This window comes from Kogia breviceps, chromosome 1 (assembly GCF_026419965.1).
Source record: "Kogia breviceps isolate mKogBre1 chromosome 1, mKogBre1 haplotype 1, whole genome shotgun sequence".
NCBI classification, from domain to species: domain Eukaryota; kingdom Metazoa; phylum Chordata; class Mammalia; order Artiodactyla; family Physeteridae; genus Kogia; species Kogia breviceps.
Genome location: NC_081310.1, coordinates 62,378,107 through 62,395,796, shown reverse-complemented (window position 1 = coordinate 62,395,796; position 17,690 = coordinate 62,378,107).

Sequence of the window (17,690 nt, the reverse complement as noted above, 5' to 3'; positions counted from 1 at the left end):
TGCTCTAGTATTTGGAAAATGTCTCCTGTTCTGAGATTTTATAATCACTAATAGTTTATATTTTCATTTTTACTTTTAAAAATGCATCTGTGATTTAGTTTTGTATGCTGCACAGGTAGTAATTTCTTTCTATTTTATTTTTTCTTTGCAAACTGCCAATTGGCCCAACACCATTTATGAAATTATTCAGGATTTCCCTAAATATGTTCCAGGGAACACTAATACTTCATGATTTTGAAATAGAAAAAAAATTTCTTTCAGATACATATACATTTGAGACATGCTGAATAATCCAGTTCTTCATTAAGATTCACATAGCATATTTCCATTTAAAGGCTTCAAAAAGTCCTGCAGGAAAAAAAAATACCTATTTTATCTTGCCTTACCTAGAATTATGCATTTAACCATGTAATCCTTGTACAAACACCATCTGTTAGCATCAAAGAAACTAATACTCCGTAGAAGACATGGTGAGTATATAACTTATATGGTCAAGAAGCCACCTTTATCAAATGCTTGGAGAGTTTGAAGAGGCCCAGCATGTATGTAGTACCCTTGGGGTCTCAATAAATTGGGAATACGGATCAGTAGGGCAGATGGGGGCCAACATATTACCTTTATTATTGGCAATAGGTGTGTTAGAGGATGTAGCTCTCTGTTGGGAGAGCCAAATGGGCCCTGCTAACCGAACCCCCAAATTCAAGGTTAGTTGCTTAGTCATAGGCAATCCCTCTCTCCAAGGTCTGCCTTCCCAGCTAAGACTTACAGACTGGAGGCTGTAGCCAGTACCCAAGAGAAAAAACGGACAGTGCTGAGTCTAGCAAGCTTGTTTCATCCTTTCAAATTCTCCTAATTAAGTAAGTTACTCCCTTTTCCCTTGGTGTAATGAGTGAGATGCTAGAGAAAATTCCTTCACAAGAGATGCTGGGAGTGGAAAAAAGACATTCCTCTCTCACATTGCTCTAAATCCATTGGGTTTCACCATAAAGAGTAATGGGTGTGACTACCTCCCCAAGGAGGAGATATATCAGGAGAACTCTTGCATCTACCTTCTTTAGGCTATTATCTCCAACACTGATCACTACTTTTTTTGAGTAACTTTTCTGAAAATAGTTTAGATTTTGTTTCCAGAAAGCTCTGAAATGGATCAAAACAGCACATGAATCAACAATTTCAAGTCACCCCCTCCAACCCGCCAAGTTGAAAACTCCCTATTTTATTTCCCATCCTAAATTATATCTAGCTACATTGTCCCATGTACATTATCAGAGATTCTGCCAGGAGACTAAATACAACAAAAAGACACAAATAAAAGGATCTTACAAATAAAAGGCTCTGATAATAAAATACCAACAGCATTTAGATGGCCCAAATTTGATTGTAAACCTTCTCCTATTTTCAAATTTCCAAAGAGTTAAATCCTCTTACAGATTAAAATCCAAAAATGTTAAAATCTAAAGTCAGAAATAATGTAAACTTCCATTGTTCTTTCTCTTCTCGTGCCATTTTTTGTAGTTTACTTATTAAATTTTATGATATGTTTAGATATCAGCTAGCATAAACCTACCTTATTCTTCTTCAAAAATTATTTTAGCTGCAATTCTGTTGGCTCTTCTTGAAAAATATTAGGATCATTTTATCTAGTCAAAAGTACAAGTTTGATTGGAATTGTATTCATCTCATAAGTTAATTTGAGAAGGATTGACTGTATTGGATTTTTCTATACAGAAACAGGGACTAGCTCTCAGTTGAAAAATGTTTAACTACCATTAGGTGATCTGATATATTAATTCAAACAAATGTGTTAATAATAAAATAACATTCCCAGGGCTAGTTTCTTTCCTTTATTTTTAAAGATAATGTCAGCAAACATAAAAGGAAGCTAGTAGGTAGGGATTCTCAGCTAGCGAAAGTTACATTTGAAACAATGTAGAACCAGAATAGTGATAACTTAGGAAGGAGGCCTTAGTAGCATAAGACAAAAATCAAATCACAGAGGTACCTGAATAGTCTGTCCCAACTGTATGATTTTTTAAAAATTTTAATTAATTTTAATTAAACTTAATTACCTTTATATATGAGAAATGAACTAATTGGTTGAAATGAAAGCAGTGACATAGATGGTATATAATCTAGTCCCTGACTAAAGAAACATGTTATGGGTTTCTTGGTCTGCTTATCTGCTGAGTTGCATGTGGCCAGGCCTTTATAACAATCTGTTTGACAGATTTGTCAGTCATGTACCTTTGTAGGTATCTACAATATGAAGAGTTGGACTAGATGACATCAAATTGGTTTCAGTATCTTTTGATGACACCATACTAGTTGTATGCATGGGGGTGTAGTAAGAGCATGGGTTCTAAACTATGATATTCTTATTTTAACCTCAGCATTGTCACATATTAGTTCTAAGACCTGGTGAAATTCACTTAGCCTCTCTGTGCCTCAGTTTCCAAATCTATATAACTGGATAGGAAGGTGAAATAACACCTACTTCAAAGGATTGTTGTGATGATTAAATGGAGCAATGGATGCAATGTGCTTACTTAGAATACTGTCAGGCATAGAATATTTCCTCAAGAAATGTTAGCTGTTATTTCATTTTCATAATTATCCTAACTCCTAAAGAAGGGAAAAAGTTTCCTGCATTTCAGTAGCTGCTGAATTTCAATATTTTTTTTCATGTGTCATTAACTCCTATGGTATCTTTCCATACTCCCTCCAAACAAAGGTGACTACCCATTTCAGGCACCAGCTGCCTGTGCAGGATGATAGATGTGTGCTAAGTATTAGACAGCATCTAGAATAGTTACTCAACTTCTTCCAATTTATCATGCAATGGGGGAGTTGGAAAAAACTTTTATACTAAGTGCCAGGTTCTGATACACATATTTTGCATTAAGTTGGGGTGTGATGATTGCTGTCAGACAAGTGTAGGCAGTGAAAAAGTCTCTGATGGGAGCATAACTCTTTGGTGGCTTGGTATTAGCATTCCTCAGAAGAATTGATGTCATCATCTTTGTCAGAAAGTCTGATGTAAATCTCAGGATTTTGAGAATTGCTGGAAATTCTAAGGAGTTGGGAGATAATCATGTAGGATGTTGTTAAATACTTTAGCTAGATCAAAGATCTCAACCCTGGCTGCAAGCTAGAATTACCTGAGGAAATATTTTTAAATACCCATGCCCCGGCCTAACCAAGACCAATTAAACCAACTCCCTGTGGGGCAAGGTAGATGCATGACTTCTGAATAATCTTTTACTCCATGGGACACGGCCTTGCAAATATCTTTGATAGTTCTTTTCAGGGTATTTATTTCCCCCCAAATCCTGAATTCTTTCACTCTCCCATCTTACCCTGAGAATTCTCTTAGACTCAGTGTTAGAAAACTCTAAAAGTTCAACATTTCTCACTCTCTACCCAATGGAAGAACCTGATCTACATAATCCTTGGCAGCTGGACACAACTAGATGGTTGAATGCCTTGGGTGACAGAGAACTCACTACCTATCAAGCTAGACCATTCTATCATGGATGGTACCAATTGTTCAAATGTATTTTCTTATGTTGGTACAAAATATGTTCCCTGGGACTAACATCCAGCTGGTCCTAGATTGCTCTCTAAAAATTAATGAAATAAACCTAATCTATTCCACTGGCAGCTCTATAAACACTTAAAGGAATCTATCATGTCCTTCCTTACTCGGTTCTTTGCACTTGGCAAATACAGATTCTACCACTGCTCCTAGAATGACACAGTTTATAGACCTCTCCTAATCCAGGTTAACTTTCTTTGAACATACTGTAGTTGGCCAAAGTCTTTAAATGCAATACCATAAATTGAAAAAAGCATTGTAAGCGTTATCTGAGAAACATCATATATATCTAATATTCACCACAAACTTAATGGAGCATCCTCTAGATGAAAGTCTTACGATCGGCCTTAAAGACTAACCAAAGCATATGTCGAAAGTCTTACATCTGGGAAAACAGTATGTTCATCCATGAAGGCAGGAAAAAAAATATGAATTGTTTAGAGAAGTCAGAAGGGACCAATTTAAATATAGATTTATTTAAAATATACATGATTATTTTAACTTGCCTGGGCTGCCATAACAACATATCACAGGCTGGGTGGCTCACAGCCCAGATCTCACAGTTCTGGATGCTGTAAATCCAAGATCAAGGTATTGGCTTGTTTGGTTTCTCTTGAGGCCTCTGTCCTTGGCTTGCAGGCAGCCTCCTTCTGGCTGTGTCCTCACATGGTCTTTCTTCTGTGCACCTGTCCAAATTTCCTCTTATAAGGACACAAGTCAGATTGGATTAGGGCCCACCCTAACAGCCTCATTCTAACTTAATCACCTGCTTAAAGGCTCTAACCCCAAATATAGTCACGTTCTGAGGTACTGGGGGCTAGAGCTTGAACATACGAATTTGGAGGTACACAGTTCAACCCATAGCAATGACTACTGGTATACATTATATATATATATATCTCATGTTATTCTTTTTTTTTTTTTTTTTGTGGTTTTTTGTGGTACGCGGGCCTCTCACTGTTGTGGCCTCTCCCGTTGCGGAGCACAGGCTCCGGACGTGGAGGCTCAGCGGCCATGGCTCACGGGCCCAGCCGCTCCGCGGCATGTGGGATCTTCCCAGACCGGGGCACGAACCCGTATCCCCTGCATCGGCAGGCGGATTCTCAACCACTGCGCCACCAGGGAAGCCCTCATGTTATTCTTTTAGGTTATAATTTAGATCTATATTATACTATTATATTAAAATATATATTATATTAATATAATAGTATAGTATAATATAGATCTAATATAGTATAATATAGATATATATTATATGTGTATATGTATATATACACATATATTTAATGTGTGTTATTGCTTTAGATTTTCATGAGCTATAGTTGAGTAAAGCTCAGGGCCGTTTCCCAGACACAGAACAATGCTTGGGGCTGTCATTATTCTTCTTATTTCCCCAGGATCTTGATCTGTTTTCCCATTCCCTTTAAGGCTTTCCTCCTAAGACTGATAGAGAAGATTGGGACTCATTTTTTGTAGCTTTCTCAAAAAACAAACACAAAAGAGCTTTAAGTTCCTGTTTATTTATTTGTTTTTAATTTTGAAATAACAATTTTAGGCTTACACAAAAGTTGCAAAAATAGTATAAAAAGTGACCCTACAGGGAGATCAGCTCAGTGGTTTGTGACCCCCTAGAGGGGTGGGATAGGGAGGGTGGGAGGGAGGGAGACACAAGAGGGAAGAGATATGGGAACATATGTATATGTATAACTGATTCACTTTGTTATAAAGCAGAAACTAACACACCATTGTAAAGCAATTATACACCAATACTGATGTTAAAAAAAAAAAGTGACCCTATATCCTTTGCTCATCTTTCCCTAATGTTAACTTCTTACATAACCATAGTACAGGAATTAAAACCAGGAAATTAGCATTGATACAATAGTAACTAAACTACAGATTGTAGAATTTTGCTATTTTCTTTACTAATGCCCCTTTTCTGTTACTGGATCCAATCTATTGTCCCACATTGCTTTGAGTTGTTTCTTTCAATCTGAGACAGTCACTCAGGCTTTCCTTGTCATACATAACCTTGATATTTTTGAAGAGTGTAAGTATTTTGTAGAATGTCCCTCAGTTGAAGTTTGTTTGATGTTTTCTCATGAAAAGCTCCAATAGAATGAAGTTATACACTTTTGGCCAGAATACCGCAGAAGTGACATTGTGTGTTTCTCAGTGCATCGAATCAGAGGGTGGATGATGTTGATATGGCTGACTGATGGTGATGTTAACCCAGATCACTTGGTTAAAGTGGTGTTTACCAGGGACTTAAATTGTAATTTTCTTTTCTTAATCACCAGAATACATAGCTGTGGAGAAATTCAGACAAACTTGGAGCAGTTAGAAAGGTCAGGGAACCTTATAAGCTATTGATAGTCTCTGCTTTTGGTCTAATGTTCCAGACTATCTATAGAGATGATAAGGGAAATTTCCACTAAACTATGCTTTTTGTGTTTGTTTGTTTATCGAGATGAAAGCTTCCACCCTGAAATCATCGCATTTAATCTCTGTAGAATAATAGCTATTGAATGATAGGACTAAGCTCAGATAGACAACTTATCTTCCAAGCTAGTAACTTTTGGGTGGGCTTTAGCTTCCACCATTATCTCTATCAATGACTACCATCCCCCTCCAAATAAGTATGTAGTCTGATTAAAGGTGGTGTGTTTGCTATGCTGACACAACTTCAAGACACGTTCTTTGGGGCATCTGCCCACTTCTCTCAAAGAAGCTGGCTCTTAGCCCCTTGCTATATCTACATACAAGAGACTACCACTTCCCCAGTCAAACTGATTTCTATTACTAGACTTCTCTCCAGATGGAACAGACTCTGGAGGATTTTACACACACACACACACACACACACACACACACACACACACACACACACACACAACTTCTATTGCATTTTCTTTCAGTCTTTTTTGTTTGTTTTTCCCCTTCTGAAGTAGGGGAAAGATTATATCTGGGAAACTGGCAAATTTCCTCAGGTAACCTAAAAGAAAGATATTAAAGCCACTCCCCAAATCTTATTGTTCAGAACCAGAAATTCCTTTCAGAAACCAGCTACCACTTATCATTCCCTCCCTCATTTCTGAATCTCAAGTTAAGAGCATTAGACAACAATAGAACTTAAGTTTCATATCTCTAGATAGGAGGATGAATCCCAAGTGGGCTCTGCCTAATGTCTGACAGAATACATTATTTTAAGATGCAGCCCTTCCTTCAGACAAAGGAACAGAAAGTCATCTCTTTGCTGTAAACCAGTGCTTTGCAAACTCTATAATGTATTAAAATCTCTTGGTATCTTGTTAAAATGCAGAATTGGATTCAGTAGGTCTGGATGGGGCTTGCAATTCTGTATTTTTAACATCCCAGGTGACGCTGATGGTGCAGGTCTGTGGACCACATTTTGAGTAATAAGGCTGTGGAGGCGATGGGAGATTTCTGGCCAGGCAAGGGGAGAGACATGAGGACTGCCCTAAGAAATGATACCTTCCTGGTTGTGACGGTAATGGTTATGATGGGAATGTAATATTGCATCATCTGCCATACCTTTGGACAAAACTTTCTATTACAAAAAGCAAAACAAAAACAACTTCTCTGGTTCCTTTTCTCAAGAGAAATTTAGTGAAATGGAGCCACTTTAGACTAAGCCACTACCTCTGAAACTGGATATTTAATGTGATATAAGAAAAATTCCCATTTATAAGTTGTGTGATAAATTTGGAGAGAAGGTTGAAGTTATAGCACATCATTCAATGTATTTTGGATACTGTATAGTTCCATTGAATTAGAGTAGGAACAGGGGTAGAGGTGAAGATGGGGAATGTTGAGAACAGAACTAGTCAGGAATGACATAGACAGAATGTAGATTATAAATGACTGTTTACAATGGGCTTGAATATATGGAACACTTTATACATATAAACTTCCTGATAATGAAGGAGAAGTGATTCTTATTGTCCTGTTACAGATAAGTAACTGAGAGAGGTTAACAAAACAAGGCACAGACATAGGTGCCAAAATTCAAACCAAGGCATTCTGATTCTAGAACTTGCTAGCTTAACTTCTGCACCATGGCACTGCCTCTGAGCTGGACTCACAAAGGACTGAAACATTAGAACAAAGACACCTTAGCCAGGCTTCAGCAACCCACCTCTCTAACCAGTAATCTTCCTATCATACGGACCTATCCCACCTGTGAAAACATCAGTTCCAACATCTTCCTCTCTGACCATCATTCCTGTATTTCCATTTTTCTCATTTTCTTATTTATATTTGTGTTATTAGACCTCACCAAGACCACCAGTTCTTCAAACCCACATTTCTGCCCACTCATAAGCAGCTTCCTGACTTTAATCCTTTTACCGCCCGAATAAGCTCCATCACCCTAACCACTTCCTCACTCTAACCTTTGCTCTCAGAGGTTCCTGTTCTTCTGCTTCACTCACTCTGTAAAATCCTAGCCTCAGATTAAATGTGATCAGAAATGAGATATGCCGCTTTTAAGCCTGGCACTTAAAAATATCTAGCAAAACCCTTTTTATTCACACCCCCTATATTTGCAAGCTGGATGTCAATGACCGTGGCACTGTTGGAAGCAAGATGGTAGATATCCTCAATGACTGTGGGCTGTACCACCCAGTACATGGGTGTACCCCCATGTACCACCACTTGGAATTTATGACAAAAGAAAATAAACATCCATTGGGTCATTGAGATTTCAGGTTTGCCTGTTATAGAAGCTAGAGTTACTTAACAAATAGGAAAATTATTATCAGAATTGGGGTATGATTGGATGAAAAACCGAAAATATGTGGCACTGACTTGGCAGTAGGTGAGATGGAACCAAGCAACTGATATTGGAGGCTGCACAAGTGAACCCGCTGTTTAGAAGCAAAATTTTTATCAAAATATTTGATAAAACATGGAAATAAGATTACATGCCTGATGAGCCAGTGTTTCTAAGACAAATGGCTGAAAGAATCAGAAAGAAATAGTTATGATTGTCCATCATGGAAAAGCTATTGTAAGAAAGAGATCATCTCAGGACACCATTAGCTGATTTTCAATTAGAATGAAAAGAAATAAAGGAGACCAAATATTCGGGAACTTCAAAAGATTGGAAAAGTCCTATGCATGTAAACGTAAACCTTAAGAAGATGTAATCTGAAAAATATGCTTAGTAGCAAAGGCTTTATAAAACATCAGTTGAACAAAATGACTCTTCCCTGTGGCAAAGATGAGATTAAGGATGTCACCTTTCCACGTATTTTTCCAGACATCTAAAGGTAAACCAATATTAAGTGAAGAAAGAGAGACACAAGGTAAGAAGGTAAAGAAATAAAACAGATTGAGAACTTTGTCTAGAAAATAAATCTGGGTTGGGTTTCTGCCACAAGGTGCTGATTGGAAGCAAAAAGGATCAGAAGCCTCCTACGATTTGTGGGTAATTGTATTGGACCAAAGTTACCATGAGTCCAGACTAAAAATTCTTCAACTGTGTGAAACTAAAAACAACTATTAAGCCCCTAAACATCACTAGCAAAAAAAAAAAAAAAAAAAAAAAAAGCAGGCTGTACAATATAGGCAGCCCTCAAGAACCTTTGGATTTAGAGAACAATAGGCAAAGAAGGGCCACTCAGAGGGTATCACCAGGGGCCGCAGAGACTATGGGCAAGGTAACTCCTCAGAAAGAGAACAGTTAGAAACTAATCAAGGAAATTTGCACAACTTCAGGCTAGGAGGCTCCACAAGACCTGCCCCCCAGGAGTCCATAACTGCAGGGAACCAGTGATTGCTATATGTTTTCTGTTCTTTTCTTTCCTAACTGGGAGAACTTTTGCAGTTTTCTGTCCTTACGTCACCATTATTTGTGAAGGCAGTTTACTTATCTTCTTAGTTCAAATTTCTGGAAATAAAGGGGCACCTGATGGAGGGGACTGAATATCACCTGAAGATCTTGGACTTTGAGTTGGATGAGGGATCATACAGGGCTTTGGGTTGCCTCCCTTGGATGGATGGATGGTGGAGTTGGGGTGAGTGAATGTGTTTTATTCTTGGGAAAAAGAGTGGAATGGTTATTTGGTGACTGGAAGGATTGACTGCAGTATAGTCTGCTATATGTTTCCAATGTTTTTCCTTTTCTTCCTAGGCCCCCAGCTAGATTATTCCCAGGCTCCCTTACTGGCAAGTAGAACCACATGACTACTCCTAGCCAGTGGAATGAGAGCAAAGTGATATAAGCCACTGCCAAGCTTGTTCCATAAAGACCATCTCAATTCCCTACACTTGATTTTCCTCTATCTGCTGGCTTTGTGCCAATGCCCAGGGCAACCTTGGAAACCATGTGTTGCATATGGTAGAATCCATCAACCTGAGTTCCTGAATAACTGTGTGAAGCTAAGCTCCCAAGCTCCACTGATTAGACTTTATATAAGTTAGAAATAAACATTTGTGTGTGTCAGCCCACTGAGATGTGGGCCTTTCTTTCATAGAAACAAAAGTTATTTAATAGTACACTGTGGGAGGAGCTCTTCAGACAGTGCAAAAAGCATATAAGTACCTATTTCCCCTGCTTCTCTGCTAGTCTGTGTTTCAGAATAGGAACATCATTTCTGTTCTTTGTTTGACCCTGCTGCCCAGAGTAGATACTGCTGTCAATCTCTATAACCAGAAAAAACAAAAAACAAAAACAAAACGCAAATATGGTTTTCCTTCCTGTTCTGCAGAAGAGCTGGGTTTTTCTTTGTATTGGTATATTTTCAGCAAGATCTGGGTTCAAATACGTCTGTCCCATATCGGTAATGTGATCTGAAGCAATTTAAAATAATTCTCTGGGCTTCAGTTTTCTCATTTATAAAGCTTGGCATATTAATAAGGATAGATCTTATAATGCTCTGTAACTAGCCGAGATCTAAGTAGTTTAACACAACAAAGGTTCATTCGTATCCACAAATATCCATGTGAGTCTAGATGACTTTTTAGGGCAATTTTCCTCTATGTGATGACTTTAAAGTCCAGACTGATAAAGAATTCATCCTGTAGCTTCATCATGTAGAATATTGGGAAAAGAGGCTAGAAAATGACCCATGGTCATCTCATCACCTGCTCCAGAATGAACCCATGTCACTTTCTCTAGCAGCCAATAGGTCAGAACTCATTTCCTAGCCTGACCCAACAGCAGGGAGCTCTTTCATGGACTAGAAGGGCACTAGTATTATCTACCTCATTTGGATAACAAAACATTTCCTATAGGAATGTTGTGAAAAATTACATAAGATAAACAAAGCAGAGTTTCTTTTTAAATTCTGAAAAGTTACATCCATCCTATAAAACTCTGATTTTCATTCCTCATCGGGAATATAGATCTGTGAAATCTTAGAATATATTTATTTTAGAGAAATGTTTCTAAATGACATTCTCTTATATTTACCTGTTTTGCTTTAGAAACATATGCACACTAACCTTAATTCAATTCAGTGAACACGTATGAAATACCTACTATGTTCAAGACACTTTTGCCAGTGCAGTAGAGCCAGACTTGACTTTTGAGGCTAATTAATGCTAACAATATATGGGTCAGGTTAAATAAGCCCTCCGAAGGGCACCTGTTGAGATCTGATTTTTATTGGGTTCTAACAAAGCTCAGATGCCATATTTCTGCAGAGTCCTTCAAATGCCATTCCCTAGTGTCCCTAACATGCAGGGATTTATTGATTTTAATCCAGAACCTTTGTTATTTATTTAACTAAGAATTTAAATAGGCTAGGGGAAAATAATAGAACTTTATCACATCTCTTCTATTTTTTTTCCAATGCTTTTACACTGTACAAAACATGTTATCTCTTCAATTTGCCCCACACATTCCCCCCAAGGACTGGTGATTATTTAATATCTTAGGGATTTCTAGTAGCTCAACTCACCATGGCCTGAAATTTTCTCTGCAAAGTTCAATGTTATCTTTGTGCATATGTGTCTTTCTCTTTGTGTGGCTCAAACTTTTCTAAAAGGAAGTCAAATTGTCCTTTCTCTGCCTTATCCCCTTTACCCTAATCCATCTGCTATTATTCCCTTGGTTTCTCTGAGCACTAAATGTCCCTAACTTAATTTTGCTGAAGCTAATGATATGGCGATAAGAAAAAAGACAGAGAAAAAAAAAAAAAAAAGGAAAAGAAAAAAGGCAGAGGGAGAAAATGGTAGGGTGTAGCTTGTCATTAGTCTATACCTTTATAATTGAAGATTTCAAGTAGGGGGAAGTTTGCTGCAGCCTTGTTAGAACTGCTCTTCGGGGTGCCACTGCCAACCAGATTTCGAAATTGCAGGGTGGGGAGAGCAGCCTGACATCAGGGAGGTGGGTAACAGGCTGCTGAGCCTCTTGCCAAGATTTAATAATTATGATGAAAATGCAGTAATCTCACTGCAAGAGGCAGAGGCTAGTTAGAATACCCCCTGCCCCTCCCCCAACCTCTGCTCTGTCTCTGCTGATCAGGGCTCATTGTTCTCTCACTTCATGTAACCATAGCTTTCCGTTTTCCAAGTGCTTCTTAACTCATTCCTCTTTGTCATTCTGCTTGCATCTTGTCTTTGGTAAATGGAACACAACTCACAGTCATAACATGAACCCATTGTGAAGGAAGATGACACCTCAGACACTTGAACACAGGCTAATAAGTGCTTTCAGGGCTGGATGTAGGCGGTGGGTTTATGAAAGTTCTCTAACCCCCAAGAGTTTGGATCAAGAAAGACACAGGTCAGAAGTCTACCACTGGAAGTTATTTATTTTCCTGGAGAAGTAAATGTATTTTTAAAACATTTTGCCATAAGCTGTCTCTGTTTCCTTGCCCTCAGAAACCACCCTCACCCCAAATATTGCTCGTATCCTTCCAGAGCATTTGGTCATTTACAAAGGTCTGTCCCTGATAGCATCTTGCTCCTCAGTCTCAGTATTGAAGGAAGGAAATGGCTAATGTACCAAATGGGTTCTGGGGACCAGGGCCTGTGATGGGTACTTTATGATATAGTTCCAAACATCTTTAAGGTATTTGATAAGAATACACAAAATGTATGATTATCCAAAACAAAACTGAGACAAAACAGGGAGGAAACACAGAGGCAAAAAATTCAAATATAGTCAGGAATAATGCTAGAAATATTATTATACATTCTTGCCACCGAAGCTACCAGTTTGGTTTCCAAGTTTGATAGCAATCAATACAAAAAAAGGGGAAAAATTAAAAACAACCAATGCAGAAAGGGAACCAAATGATTGTACGATTCATAATATGCATCAGATAAAAGCAAACCAGTGGCTTAGGAAAAAACATGTCTTTTCTTTGGACAAAAAATAAGCAAGCATTCTCCTGGCATTTCTCATAAGTAGACCACTCTGCATTGGATACAGAGCAATATCCTCAACAACATCCTTGAAGAAGAGCCAATTATAAGTAGAATTGGGTTTATCCTTGTTAAAACATATGCTAATACCACATGCCACATGGTCAGAACAAGGGAGAGGCGTGTGAGGCTCCTAGGGCACAAATTTAAGGAGGCACTCACTGTCAGGATTGTGTAAGTGTCTTCTGAAATTTTGTGTCCTAGGAAACCACCCTTCTCTCTCTAGTCCTGTCCCTGTGATCACAGCATTCAAAGCCATATTCAGTAGAAAGAATTCTCTAGGGCAATGGTTCTCAAGAGAGGGTGAATTTTCTTCCCAGGAGACATTTGGCAAAGTTTGGAGATATTGTCACTACTGGGCAGGTGGCACTGGCATCTAGTGGGTAGAGGCCAGGGTTGTTGAACATCTTTCAGTGCACAGGACAGCCACTGTGATGGTTAATTTTAAGTCAACTTGACTGGCCATAGCTGCCCAGATTAACCATTCCTTCTGGGCGTGTTTGGGAGGGTGTTTCTGAATGAGATTAGCATTTGAATTGGTGAACTCAGTAAAGCAGATGCCTGTCTCCTGTGTGGTCACTATCATCCAATCCCTTGAGGGCCTGGGTAGAACAAAAGGTGGGAGAAGGAAGAATCTGTCCCTTACTGTCCCGCCTCACTGGTTGAGCTGGGACAGGTCATCTTACTTTCTCCTGTCCTTGGACTGGGATTTATACCTTTTGCTCCCCTGGTTCTCAGGCCTTCAGACTCAGGCTAGAACTACACTTTGGCTCTCTTGGATCTCCAACTGGCAGACAGCAGATTATGGTGATCTCGAGTGACTGTAGGGTGGCCCTGGTGTACAGCAGCTTGAAGTGGGCTCTCAGTTCCCCAACCGGGAATTGAACCCAGTCCATGGCGGTGAAAGTGCTGAATCCTAGCCACCAGACCACCAGAGACTAGTGGTTAGGAGCAGGGCCCTGGCTCTTGTCTGCTTTGAAGAAAGAATTCAGCAAAGAGACAGAAAGTACTGAGGCAAGTAAAGTGTTTATTAGGAGAAAAGATACACACAGAGAAAGCATGGGCAATCTCAGAGAGAGAGAAATATATATATATATATATATATATAGAGAGAGAGATGCACGCATTTAGTATGGTTTAAATCACTTATATGGGGGCAGTTTTCTGCTTTTCCTCTGGCCAATCATCTTGCTTTGTTAGGCTCCCAGTCCATATTTGGTCTGGTTCAGGGCCCTCCCCTGTGTGCATGCATATTTTAGCTAAGATGGATTCCAATGTGAGCGTCTCTGGGAGCTTAGCAGAACATATTATGATATTGAACCCTCTCCCCTGAGGATCCTTTCTGTGCACACATAGCTTTGGTGGTGGTGGGGGGGGGAATCTCTTTGACCTTAAGAATGGAAAGTATATGACCTCCTTATCTTTTACCTAAGCAGGACTTAGTCCCTCTCTGTTCCTGCCATTCCTGTTATCTTGAAGTGTTCACAGGAGACAAAGCCCAGATGCTTATCCTGTTCCTGTTATTATCTTTGTCTCAAAGCGTAAACAGGAGTCTATCTGTAAATGTCTAATTTGGGGCCCATCTGTCTACTGCCTCAACGGGACTTCTCAGCCTCCTTCACATGAGCTAATTCCTGATATATAGGTTCTTTTTCTCTGGAGAATTGAATACAACCACCCACCAAAATAATTATCCAGCCCCAAATGTCAATGGTGTCTAGGCTGAGAAATTCTGCTCTCAGATGAGCCATGCTCTTTACCTACATAACCCCCTGCTCATATGGCTACGTGTTCTATAAGAAGATACCACTTTCTTAACCTCCTGGTAAATTAATCAATGAACCCTGCTGTTGTAACTTCCTAAATATCATCCAAAGCCTGCTATTTTCCATCTTCTGCTTGGACTATTGCTGCAGTCTCCGTGGCAGACACTTTTAATTGCCTACCCAAGAGAATTCTTTCAGCAACAGCTTCTCTGCTCTGAAAACCCATATTTGACCTTGGAATAAAAGAAAGCTCTTTTGATTTAGACTAGTCATGTTAGTCCCATTCCTCTTTGTCAGGGATTGACCTAAGTGTGAGCATTTGCTCAATGAAATATAAGAGAAGTCTGATGTGGAGCTTCTGGGAAAGTCTTTAATTTCTGATAAAAGGGGCAGACAAAGCTAGTTTTTCCCCTTTTTCTTTTCTCTGACTCCAGTGTGGACTCAATGTCGAGAGCTTTGGTAGCCATCTTACTACCATGAGATGATAAGGAAGAGGAAGAAAAAACAGGAAGCAAAGAAAAGGGTGGAGAGGGCAAAATTCACTCTTCCCTCACAGCCTTTTTGCTTGCTATTCCTTCTGTCTGGAATGTTTTCCCTCCCTCCTTCACAGGGTTAATTCCTAGTCATAGTTGATATCTCAGCTTAAGGGTGTCTCCTCAGGAGAGCCTTCACTGATCTTTCTGACTCTGTTCAATCTTGTTATAGGTTTGCAATGTCTTACTAAACAAGCCTCCTTCACAGCATTTGCCACAGTTGCAATTTTACATTTGTCTGTGGTATGATTTGATTGTTTTTTGTCACCTGACTAGACTCCAAGGTATAGGATGACTAAAATCATCACAGTATCTCTGGTCCTTGACATATAGATGCTTGATAGCAGTTTCCTTTTATTTTTTTCTAAACAAAAAGAAGCATAAAATATGTGGAATTTAGCATGTTTTCAGTCTTTTACGCAATCTTCCTGGAAAAGTATTCTGCTCAACAGAATGTTTGATAAATAGTGAGCGGATATGAGCTCAAGATCATACTTCCTAGAAAATGCCTAGAACCCAGATATTCTGTGTGTCCAATTAAATATAAATTCAATGACATAAGAGATCTTGAAGTAGGACAGGCAGGAATACATTCTTTTCTGAAAGCTGAGCTGGATACAAGGAGAATGCTACAAAGGAGATCCTTCTACCTGCCTTTAGAGGTGAGCTGAGGGAGGACTGTAGGTAGAATGAAAATTCTCAACAGAAAGTCATTTCAGATGTTTCAATAAACAAGCTAATGAGGGACTTCCCTGGTAGTCCAGTGGTTAAGACTCTGCATTTCCATTTCAGGTGACGTGGGTTCGATCCCTGTTCGGGGAACTAAGATCCAGCATGCTGCGTGGTGCAGCCAAAATAAATAAATAAAGTTCATTAAAATAAAGAAATAAATAAAATAAACAAGCTAATGTATGAATGAAGCTCTAAAGATATACAGCATATGGCTAAAAATACAAGTGCTTTACATCTAGAATTTTATTTAAGCTTCACAATATAATGTAATAATATGAAGTAGCTATGATTATCTCTACTTATAGAAGAGTAAGCCTTTCTGATGAGATAAAGAGGTAACATTGGAACCCAGGTTTGTCTAACTCCTCAGTTAATATTCTTTTCTCTGTACCATGGATTTTCAAATTTGGCTGATATTGTGATCATCTGGTGAACTTTGGGTTCCATTCTCAAAAATTCTAATTTAATTTGCAGTGATTTTATAAGCTCTATAAGTAATTTTAGTGTCCAGCCAGGGTTGAGACCCACTACACTCTCTCATCTTAAAGCAGATTACTATGCTTATCATGGGTTACACCATAGCCTTTAAAATGATATGTCCAATGATATGTCCCAGAATTTATGAATGTGACCTTATTTGGAAAATAGGTCTTTGCTGATATAATTAAGTTAAGGATATTGCAATGAGATCATCCTGGATTTAGGGTGGGCTCTTAGTCCAATGACAGGTTTCTTTATAAGAAAAAGGCAGAGGAAGATTTGAGACAAAGAGACACAAGGGAGAAGACCATGTGAAGATAGCAGCAGATATTGGATTTATACCCCTGCAAGCCAAGAACATTTGGACCCACCAGAAACTGGAAGAGGCAAGCAAGGATTCTCCCCTAGAGCCTTCAGAAGCAGCATGGCCCTGTCAACACCATGATTTCAGACTTCTGGCCTCCAGAATTATGAGACAATAAATTTCTTTTGTTTTAAGCTCCAAAGTTTGTGGTAATGTGTTACTGAAAACCTAGGAGAATAATACAAGGCCCCACCTCCAGAGTTTTGCAGTTTTGGATGGGACCTAAAGATTTGCATTTCTGTTGAGTCAGTAGGCAATGCCGATACTGCTGGTCCAGATTACACACTTTGAAAACTACCACTCTACGTCATGCAGCCTTAGCCAGGCTGCTCAGGTTTCACAGCTTCTTTTTGGAATCTTTGCAGAGAGGGATGTGAAGAATAATTAAAGAAAAGGAGAAATTTGTAAACCCTCTAGATTTCAATTATCATTATTACTAACTTCTAAAAGTGGACCAGGACTTAAATGTGGAATCCTTTTTTTCTACCTTTAAAATTCTCACAAGACATATCATTAATGAAGTAATGCACAAAACACCAGGAGAAGCCCCTTAGCCTCCTGCTCCCCAAACCTATATATGTGAGTTTAAACTCACTCTATCTGCCTGTCTCTTTGTTGGTTGCAGAGAATGAGGTGTCCCTTTTCCCACCCAGAGTTCTTACCTCCTGCTCTACTGGGGATCCTTTTGATGCTTGCCATCCTCAAAGATGTTTTTCCATCAATATTCAATATCTAGATTTCTGTGGTTCTTACCAAGTTTCATTAACAGATACTCAAGACTTTAATCTCTTAAAAAGTGTTTCTTTAGCCCCATGTCCTTT